This window comes from Cajanus cajan, chromosome 5 (genome assembly GCF_000230855.2).
Source record: "Cajanus cajan strain Asha chromosome 5, NIPB_CcT2T_4, whole genome shotgun sequence".
In the NCBI taxonomy this organism is placed as follows: domain Eukaryota; kingdom Viridiplantae; phylum Streptophyta; class Magnoliopsida; order Fabales; family Fabaceae; genus Cajanus; species Cajanus cajan.
In genome coordinates this window covers 41,872,141-41,881,883 of record NC_138521.1, presented here as the reverse complement: position 1 = coordinate 41,881,883, position 9,743 = coordinate 41,872,141, and the positions used below count along the sequence as shown (strand labels likewise).

General features: G+C 37.2%; 1 non-coding gene across 1 annotated transcript; it reads left to right on the top strand.

Moving 5' to 3' along the window:
- The first annotated feature begins 2,529 nt into the window (after positions 1-2,529).
- On the top strand, positions 2,530-2,635 carry LOC145958490 (small nucleolar RNA R71). Its single transcript, XR_014434331.1, has one exon. It is a non-coding gene; the product is annotated as a small nucleolar RNA R71 (small nucleolar RNA).
- Positions 2,636-9,743: the final 7,108 nt, after the last annotated feature.

Here is a 9,743-nt window from a genome sequence, read left to right as displayed (position 1 = left end):
TATGATCAATGAAGGGCAGAGAAAAATGATCCTTCCTTGTTGCTTGGTTGAGCCTCCGGTAGTCAATACAGACTCTCCAACTATTTTGCACTCTGGTGGGTATAAGCTCATCCCTTTCATTCTTAACAACAGTGAGACCTGTCTTTTTGGGGACCACCTGGATTGGACCCACTAACTATCTGAAATAGGATAGATGATCCCACCCTGTAGAAGCTTGGTCACCTCTTTGTTTACAACATCCAAAATCATCGGGTTAAGTCTCCTCTGAGACTATCTCACTAGTTTAGCTCCATCCTCCAATAGTATCCTATGCATGCACGTGGATGGGCTAATGGCAGGAATGTCTGCTAGGGTCCAACCAATTGCCTTCTTGTGCTTCCGGAGCACATGCAACAACCTATCCTCTTGGTCAACATCAAGGGATGTAGAAATGATCACAGGAAATCTCTCATCATCCTCCAAGTAAGCATACTTGAGGTTCTATAGAAGAGGCTTCAACTCTAGTGTGGGTGCTGGCTGAACATCAGAAGGAACCAAAGAAGGAAGAAGGGGTTCCGCAGCCTGTACCTCAACCTGCAAGTCATATTCTTTTGTACTTCCTACAACATGGTTAGTGCATTCTGACTCTATAAAATCAAGACTAAGAGGTACTACACCCAAAGTATCAAATTCAGATGCATCAACACAATCAAGATCACTTCCAAATTCAGATTCAGATTCAATGCATGAAAGATAGTTATACAATTCAGATAAAAATGAATGTTTCTTAACATGAAAAGAATCAAAATCATGAATGTGCTCATCAGCTAGATCATCAATCAATTCAGCACGAAAGACAAAATGAGCTTTAGAAGGAAATTTCATGGCATCCAAAATATTAAAATGAACAACAATATCACCAAATTCCATAGACAAGGTGCCAGCATAAACATCAATCTTGGTCTGAGCTATTTTCAAAAATGGTCTACCCAAAATAATTGGGGCGGAACCATGGGAGAATCCATCCTCCATATCAAGAACATAAAAATCTGCAGGGAAAATAAGTTCACCAACCCGAACCAAGACATCTTCTACAAAACCTGTAGGGTGGGCAACACTCCTATTGGCCAACTGAATGACCACACCCATAGGTTGTAAAGGTCCAAGAGACAGAGATTTAAAGACAGACAGAGGCATGACATTAATTGAAGCTCCTAAATCAAGCATGACATTTTCAAATTTACTGTTACCAATAATGTAAGGTATACAGAATGTACCTGGGTCCTTACATTTTTCAGGAATGTGTGGAACAGATTTACCTATGAGTGCTGAGACATTTCTACCCATGCTGATTCGCTCATTGCCCTTTAGCTTCCTCTTGTGGGTGCACAACTCCTTCAGAAACTTAGCATATCTGGGAATTTGCTTGATGGCATCCAGTAGAGGTATGTTCACCTCCACCTTCCTGAAGGTCTCCAATATCTCCTTCTCCACTCTTCCATCTTTTTTCTTGGAATTGATTTTGGTGAAAATGGAAGAGGGATAGGAGGCTGCAAGTTTCCACTGTGTGCACTGGAAGAAGGTCTACCTGTATGAAATTTTCTACCACTACCTACAGGGGGACCTCTTTCTCAAGTGTAGGCTCAGGTGCAGGTATAGGTACTATTGCTGGTGCTAGTGCTGGCATGTCAATTTGTTTTCTAGACCCCAAGGTGATGGCACTCACATTCTTTGGATTTTGCACAGTCTGTGAAGGTAACTTATCTGAATTTTGAGACTGTGCTTGATTGAGTTGAGTTGCCATCTGTCGCATTTGATTTGTCAAACTCTGAATGGAGGCTCTGGTCTCTTGCTGACATTACATGTTCTGAATGGTCATCTGCCTCACCAACTCCTCCAATAAAGGCTCAAAAGTAGAAGGTAGAGCTAGTGGAGGTGCAGGAACATCATGTTGTCTCTGCTGTTGGACAGGGGGAGGCACATATTTGCTAGGACCAGCATTTTTTTGGAAAGGAGGGGATGGCTGTTGTTGTTGTTGCTGGTTGGACCATCTGAGATTAGGATGATTTCTCCAACCTGGATTGTACATATTACTGGAGAGGTCATAACTTTGCTACTGTTGTTGCTGGATAGAAGGTCTGTTGTAAATATTTGCAGCATATGCCTCTGGATGTTAATTTATTCCAGACTGTTGCAGAGAAGGGCAAACATTTGTATGATGATCATTTGAAGAACAAATGCCGCAAACACCCTTGCTACAGATATAGATTTTTGATTTGTAGCAAGTTGAGTCACCAGGTTGACCAATGCATCAAGTTTACTCTCCAAATTTTTATCTACATCAGTGGCCACATCATGAACTCCTCTGATGACAATTACATTATCGTTTCTGGTACTAAATTGTTGAGAGTTGGAGGCCATCTTTTCTATCAAGTGCGTGGCTTCAGTTGGGGTCATGTCACCAAGTGCTCCACCTCTTGCAGCATCTATCATACTCTTCTCCATGTTATTCATCCCCTCATAAAAATATTACAACAACAACTGCTCAGGAATCTGGTGGTGAGGACATCTTGCACACAATTTCTTGAATCTCTCCCAGTACTCATACAAGCTTTCTCCATTAAGTTTCCTGATCCTTGATATATCTTTTCTGATTGTAGTGGTCCTTAAGGCAGGGAAGAATTTCTCCATAAACATTCTTTTCAGATCATCCCAGCTAGTGATGGACCTGGGAGCTAAATAATACAGCCAATCTTTAGCAATTCCCTCCAATGAGTGTTGAAATGCCTTCAAGTAAATGTGGTCCTCTTGAACATCAGGAGACTTCATGGTAGAACAAACAATATGGAACTCCTTCAGATGTTTCTGTGGATCCTCACCTGCATGACCATGAAACTTGGGCAACAAATGGATTAGTCCAGTTTTAAGCACAAAAGGAACATCCTCTTCAGGATATTGAATGCAAAAACACTCATATGTGAAATCAGGTGCAACCATCTCCCTAAGAGTCCTCTCCCGGGGTCCATTATAAGGTTGTTCACCCATGTTTTCTATTTGACTTGAATCAATCTCAGATGCAACACTTACACTATGACTATGACTATGACTATGACTATCACTATCACTATCACTATCACTATCACTATCTAAAGATGTAATGATATGCTCTCTAATTAGTCTATGGAATGTCCTATCAATCTCAGGATCAAATGGATGCAAAAAATCAGGGTTGCTCCTAGTCATGCACTACATGCAACACATACATGAATAATGATAGTGAACAGTAGAAACTACATGCAAAATTCAAAGCCTAACTATATGAACTACCAAAAAAAAGTTTGGAAAAATGGGGTAATAAAACTTCAAAATTAGGGAAAAAAATAGTAAACAGCCTTTTTTTGAAGATCTAGCTAGGGCTAGACTGCTTTAGTTATCTGGGTTTGATAGATCTCATTTTTCTACACAATTTGAAAAAAAATTTTTTGCCCAATTCTGATAACCAGAGCAAAAGTTCTGGCCGTTTGAAGTTTTGGAAAAAATTTTGTATCTCCAAATCTAGACCACCTTTTGGGCCTTTGGTTTTTTTTCTCACAAAATATAAGTTGAAAGAAGTTACCACACAAAATTTAAAGCAAAATTAACAAGTCTAGCTATCAAAACCAAAAATCACAATTAATTGGAAAAATGGTTACTATTCATCTAGCAGAAATCCTTTCCAGCTGATTTTTCTGATTCTACACTTATGCAAGAATTAAAACTCAACAGAACACAACGATGATTTAGCACATCCAATAGAATCAATATAATTGGTCAATGAGCTATGGAATGCAATAAAGATCAGTTATCACAAACACATGACAGCAAATGCACCAAAAAACCAGACTCGAGTTACTATTCCATTGGTTTACTGTTGTATTGGTTCTCTAATTGCATGAGACTCAACATCATGAATTCTTCAACTGAAATACTTAACTGATATACTCAAAACATGTAGTATGACACGAAAATGCAAGCATCAAACTAATACACTGAAACTGATATACTCATAACTGATACACTTAACTGATATACTCAAAACACACAAAACTCAATAGAAACTCTAAAACATGAAACACACAACAGAACACTTTAAACACAAAAGCAAAGAACACACACTTTGACAGGAACCGATGGTCCCTGGCAACGGTGCCAAATCTGATCGAAGCCGTATCCGGTTAAATAAAATAATTAAATGCATTACTAGGAAGTTGTCCTAGGTCATCTCCCAAGGACCATTTGTCTCTGTCAAAGGCTTAAACACGAAGTGGGGGGGTTTGGTTTAGTTTTTCAGCTTAAAACACACTAAAACGCAAGGTAACACATCAAGTAAAATAGATTAACTCCTTGTTCAGATTGTAACTCTCTTATCCTTGGTTCACAATGAGATTACTCTGTTAACCACTTAATCCTTGTTCCCTCCGAGTTAACCAACTAAACGAAGCTTAACTCAAGACTTCCCTACACGAATTAAGCAAACGTATACAACATTGAACCTCTTCACAGATTAAGCAACTATGGCATTAAGGATAACTCATTAAGCATGAACACCTTAATACAGAGATTTAATGGAGAATGACCAAGTAGAACAGAGATATGCAAAACGTATCCAACCTCAAATAGAGATTACAATCTAGAGCAAGGAGCCAACCCCAAGGGTTCAGCCTTCCATTAAAACGAAAATAGAAACAAAAAAAAATAGAAACATAAACAAAAACAGGATTGCAAGGAAGAAGAAGAACAAGAACTGAGTAATCTGTATTCTTCAAATATAAAGGTTCAATTTCTACAGCCAGAGAAGAGAAGAGCAAAGAAAAACATAAATGGAGAAGAAACAAAATGTAAAACTGGAGATACAAGAACAGAGAGCAAAGAAAACGTAAAAACAAAGGGAGGCCAAATGAGCAGAACGTGGTCCCATTAGATGGTGGCTGCATGGTCCCTACTCTAGGTCCTAAAAACCTAGAAAAGTCAAAACGGGCCCCCAATCCAAGTCTGACCCGAATTTACAATGAAATAAAATGAAAAAATATAAAACAAAATCCTGATGTGGCGCTGATGTGGTGAAGTGGTGCTGACGTGGAATTTATCCCTTGAAGTCCAAAATTAATATCCAAGCCCAAAAATGCTCCACAATTAGCCTGAAAATAATTGATAAATAAAAATTAGGCCAAGTGAATCAGAATTAATTAAAATTCAAATTATTGGCCCAATGAAGCTGATGGAAAACTTGTTGGAGACCCGGATTGATGTTGAGTTTCCTTCAAGCTCCTCCCTAGACCTTGAACTCCTTGATTCTTCCTATGCTTGGTTAAGGCTTCCTATGGAGGAGGAAGCCTTAAGGCCACCACGGTTGGTGGAGGAACACTCCCAAGAGGCCCAAACAGTAAAACTATACAATTAATAAGTGATTAAGCCCAAATCAACAATTAAAATAAGTATAGAAAGATAAATAAATAAGGGAAAATAATGACTCATCAGGTATGCACAACTTTCCCTCTTTATATAAATACCGCTCAGCCATATAGAAACCATTAAAAGCTTTTTGTTGACATTTTTCATAAATATCACCAAAATCTAGTTCTTTCTCATACAATTCCTTAATATTATTGAATCCAAGAATCTGAGTCCCCAAAGACACAAGTAAAGTTTGTCTTCGTGACAAAGCATCAGCCACAACATTAGCTTTGCCTTTCTTGAATTTAATAATATATGGGAATTGTTCAAGAAATTCTAACCATTTGGCATGCCTCTTATTCAACTTACCTTGACCTCTTATTCAACCTACAATCACAACACATTCTCTATTTTCCATCTTTCTTAGGGACTAACAACACAGGCACTGTTGAGCTTAGAGAAGCTTGAAGCTTAAAAGAGTTTTGATGATCACAAGATATGAGAAAACAATAACAACAACAACTTGGAAGCACAAAAACAAAGTCAGAGAAAGTCAAGAAAATGTTATTAAATAGAGCTATGTAATAGAGTTTAGAAAATAAAATGCTATGAATGAGATTTTATGTTATGTATGCTGTGTGCATGAGCAAATCGATATCTAAGCTAAGTAGAGAGTATATGATGATGAGTTAAAAAGGTTAGAAAGTTATTTTGAGGCTTAAAACGAAGTTTTGAAAACTAACTCAAAATAATCGATTATCGTTAAATATAATCGATTATTCCAGCAACAGGAAAAATGGGATGCCTTGCTGCAATAATCGATTATTTGCCAAAATAATCGATTATACCAGGAATAACTCTCTGGAATAATCGATTATCCAGCAAAATAATCGATTATATTGTTCTTGGTTGGTTTCCAGAAAACCTGAAGAACAAAATAATCGATTATTCTTTAAAATAATTGATTATCTGGGTCTGAGGCTTTTATAAATAGTGGAACTTTGAGAAACTTCAGACATGAGTTAGAACTGATAATCAAATTGAGAAAAGCATTTTTGTGGAGTCTTTGTGACTATCTTGGAGAGTTTTCTTTGTGAAATCCAAGAGTAAAAACGTTTGTGAAAAACTTTGTTAGAGGATCATCATCATCATCATATTCTTGAAAGGGGAAGATTAAGATTTGCTTCTGAATTCCAGGTGAATTCGTTCCTTTATTCTGTGTGAATACTTGTAAATTTTGAGAAGGGTTTCTCAAGTGGTAAGGTTTCTTGTAGTGGGTTTCTACAAGGGGTGCTTTCTTGGGGTCAAGAAAGTGGTTATCTTTTGTGTTGAAGTATATGCATGTGTGTGCTTGTAAACCTTCTTCCTTGAGATAGTGGAACAAAATCTTGATCAGGTGCTGATTGAGGAATGGATGTAGGTCACATGTGGAGTGGCTGAACCAGAATAAAAGACTTATGCAATCTTCTTCTACCTTATCTTTTACTTTGAGTAATTTCTTGGTTGAACATTAAAGAAGATAATTCTTGATTAACATGTGTGTGTGAATATTGATGGTTTAATCTGAATTAGAGCATTGCATTTCAACCTCATTGTTTTGTAATCAAGAAAGCATATTGCATTCATACTTTCATAACAAGTCTTTAAAGAAGCTTCATTTGAAAATTCAGTCTTAGAAAAGTTTAAGGGAAATAAAGATCCTAACTACTCTGAAAAATTTTAAAAGATCATAGAATCCAATTCACCCCCCTCTTGGATTGTGCCATTCTTTTCTAACAGGCACAACACAAGGACTCAAACTCTTTTGTACCCAACCCTTATCCAATAATTCTTGAACTTGGTTCTCTATATCCTTGGTTTCTTGTGGATTTGTCCTATAAGCAGGCCTATTTGGTAGACTTGCCCCAGGCACAAAATCAATTTGATGTTTTATACCCCTAAAAGGTGGAAGGCCTTTTGGGCCCTCACTAGGGAATACATCATCAAGTTCTTTTAGTAATTGTGTAACACCAAGGGGTAAAGAACTAGGTTTAAGATTTAAATTATGACATTTAAGCATACTTGTATAAAGAAAAATATAAGAATGATTTTCAACAAGAAGTGTTTGTTTCAAATTATTTTCTTGTTGAAGTCCTTCTAACGGAAGGTGAGTTTCTTCCTTCTTTTTCTTTGATGATTTATGCTTCTTTTCTTTTTTAATCAACTTTTTTTTTCTTCTTCTCTTTTTAGTTTCATTTGAACTTGATCCTCTATCACTTGTGAAGGAGAGAAAGGATGAATTACAAATTTCTTTTCTTTATGGGTGAAAGTTATCTCATTAGTGAGGCCATTATGCATGGTTTTCTTGTCAAATTGCCATGGCCTCCCTAACAAAATATGGCAAGATTCCATTGGAACTATGTCACATACCACATGATATTCATAGTTACCAATAGAGAAATTAACTTTCACTTGTTTATCCACAATAATATCCCCATCTTCATTTAACCAATGAATTTGATAAGGCTTTGGATGGGGAATTAGAGTTAGATCTAGCTTCTCAACCAACCTTGTGCTACAACAATCGCAACATGATCCACTATCCACAATGAGAGAACAAGCTTTATCTGAAATTTTACACCTTGTGTGAAATATATTCTCTCTTTGTGAGATATGAGATTCATTAGGTTGACTTCCTAAAAGCGTTCTAATCATCAACAATTGACCATCATAAGGATAAGAATTTTTAACTTGATGCCTTTCATCACTAGAATCACTTTTACTTGTAGTAGTAGAACTAGTTTCATCATGACCTCTATAAATTTCTTGTCCTCTTAAAATCATGATTTTCTTGTTGGGACATTAAGAAGCTATGTGACCTCTCCCAAGACATTTAAATCATTTAATGTCACTGGATTTACTACTAGAAGTGATAACATTTTTATTTTTTTCTTTTTCTTTTTCTTTTTCTTTTTCTTGACCTTTGCCATTTTTTAGAGAAATCATATTTAGAAAATTGTCCATCCATCTTGTTGTCTTTCTTAACATAAGAAGAAGTAGAGTGAGTCTTGTCTTTCTTGAAAGAAGTTTTTCTTAAATTTTGTTGTTCCACCCTGTCGCAACCTAAAAATCTTTGATCTTGCGACCTATGATTTAGACATCCTTTTAAAGATCTCATTAATTAAGGAATGCCCGGACACCAGACTAATCCTTAATTAATGGTTTTGAAAAATAAGTTCATGGAGTCGCCACCAATGTTTTACTCAAAACATTGGAAAAAGAAAAGGTTTTTAAAAATCCAATAATGGCCTTGATAACCAGAATTGGGTTCGGGAGTCGACTACGTGTAAGGAAGGTATTAAGCACCCCTACAACGCCCTCAATTGGTTCCCTATGATGAAGTTAGCATTATAAACAATAATAATATAAATATTAAATTCCCTATTTATTAATAACTATTTACATGCTTAAAATTTAAATTATACAATTGACCCTAAAATGCCTACATGATTGCTTTTATTATAAACAATATTTATCAAAGATAAGAAATAAAAGAGGGAGAAGAAAATTAACTGAAATACCGCTTGAACGAGCTCTATTAATCTTCAAATATGGTGATTTAGGTGCTTTGTGGCAACCTTTCACACTACAATAAGCCTCACAAAACTCAAGAAATACAATAGGAGAGAGAGAGAAATTTTGAGGTCTAAGGAGTGCTGGACGAAATTTTTGGGGCCCTTGACAACTAAGCCCGAGATTTCTATTTATAGGCATCAGATGTGGGCTGGAACGACCCGTTCTGGATTCGGAACGGCCCGTTCCAGATCTGAACGTTAAGTGTTAACTTTGTACCCTAGAACAGTCTGTTCTAAAATCGGAACGGCCCGTTCCAGAAAACCAGAACGGCCCGTTCCGTGGTGCAAATTAATACTAAATTCCCTTTCTAGAATGGCCCGTTCCAAACTAGTTTTGTTAGGCCTTTTTAACCTTTTGGAACGGCCCGTTCTGGTTTAGGAACGACCCATTCTAGATCAAGGTTTTAAGGCCCTTTGATTGATTTGGAATGGTCCGTTCTGGTCTGGAACGGCCCGTTCCAACCTATAATTCTTAGGCCTTTTAGGAGCCTCGGAACGGCCCATTCCAATTCAAGAACGGTCCGTTCCGGACTTTGGAACGGCCCATTCCAATTCAAGAACGGCCCGTTCCGGACTGGAACGGCCCGTTCAGATTTTGGAACAGCCCATTCTGGGCCACTAAAAATAGTGAATTTGGATTTTTGGGCCCTGTGATGTCCTATCTTGTTGTTTGTATGCCCCCGGACGAAATTGGGTGTCTACAGTTGCCCTTGTTTA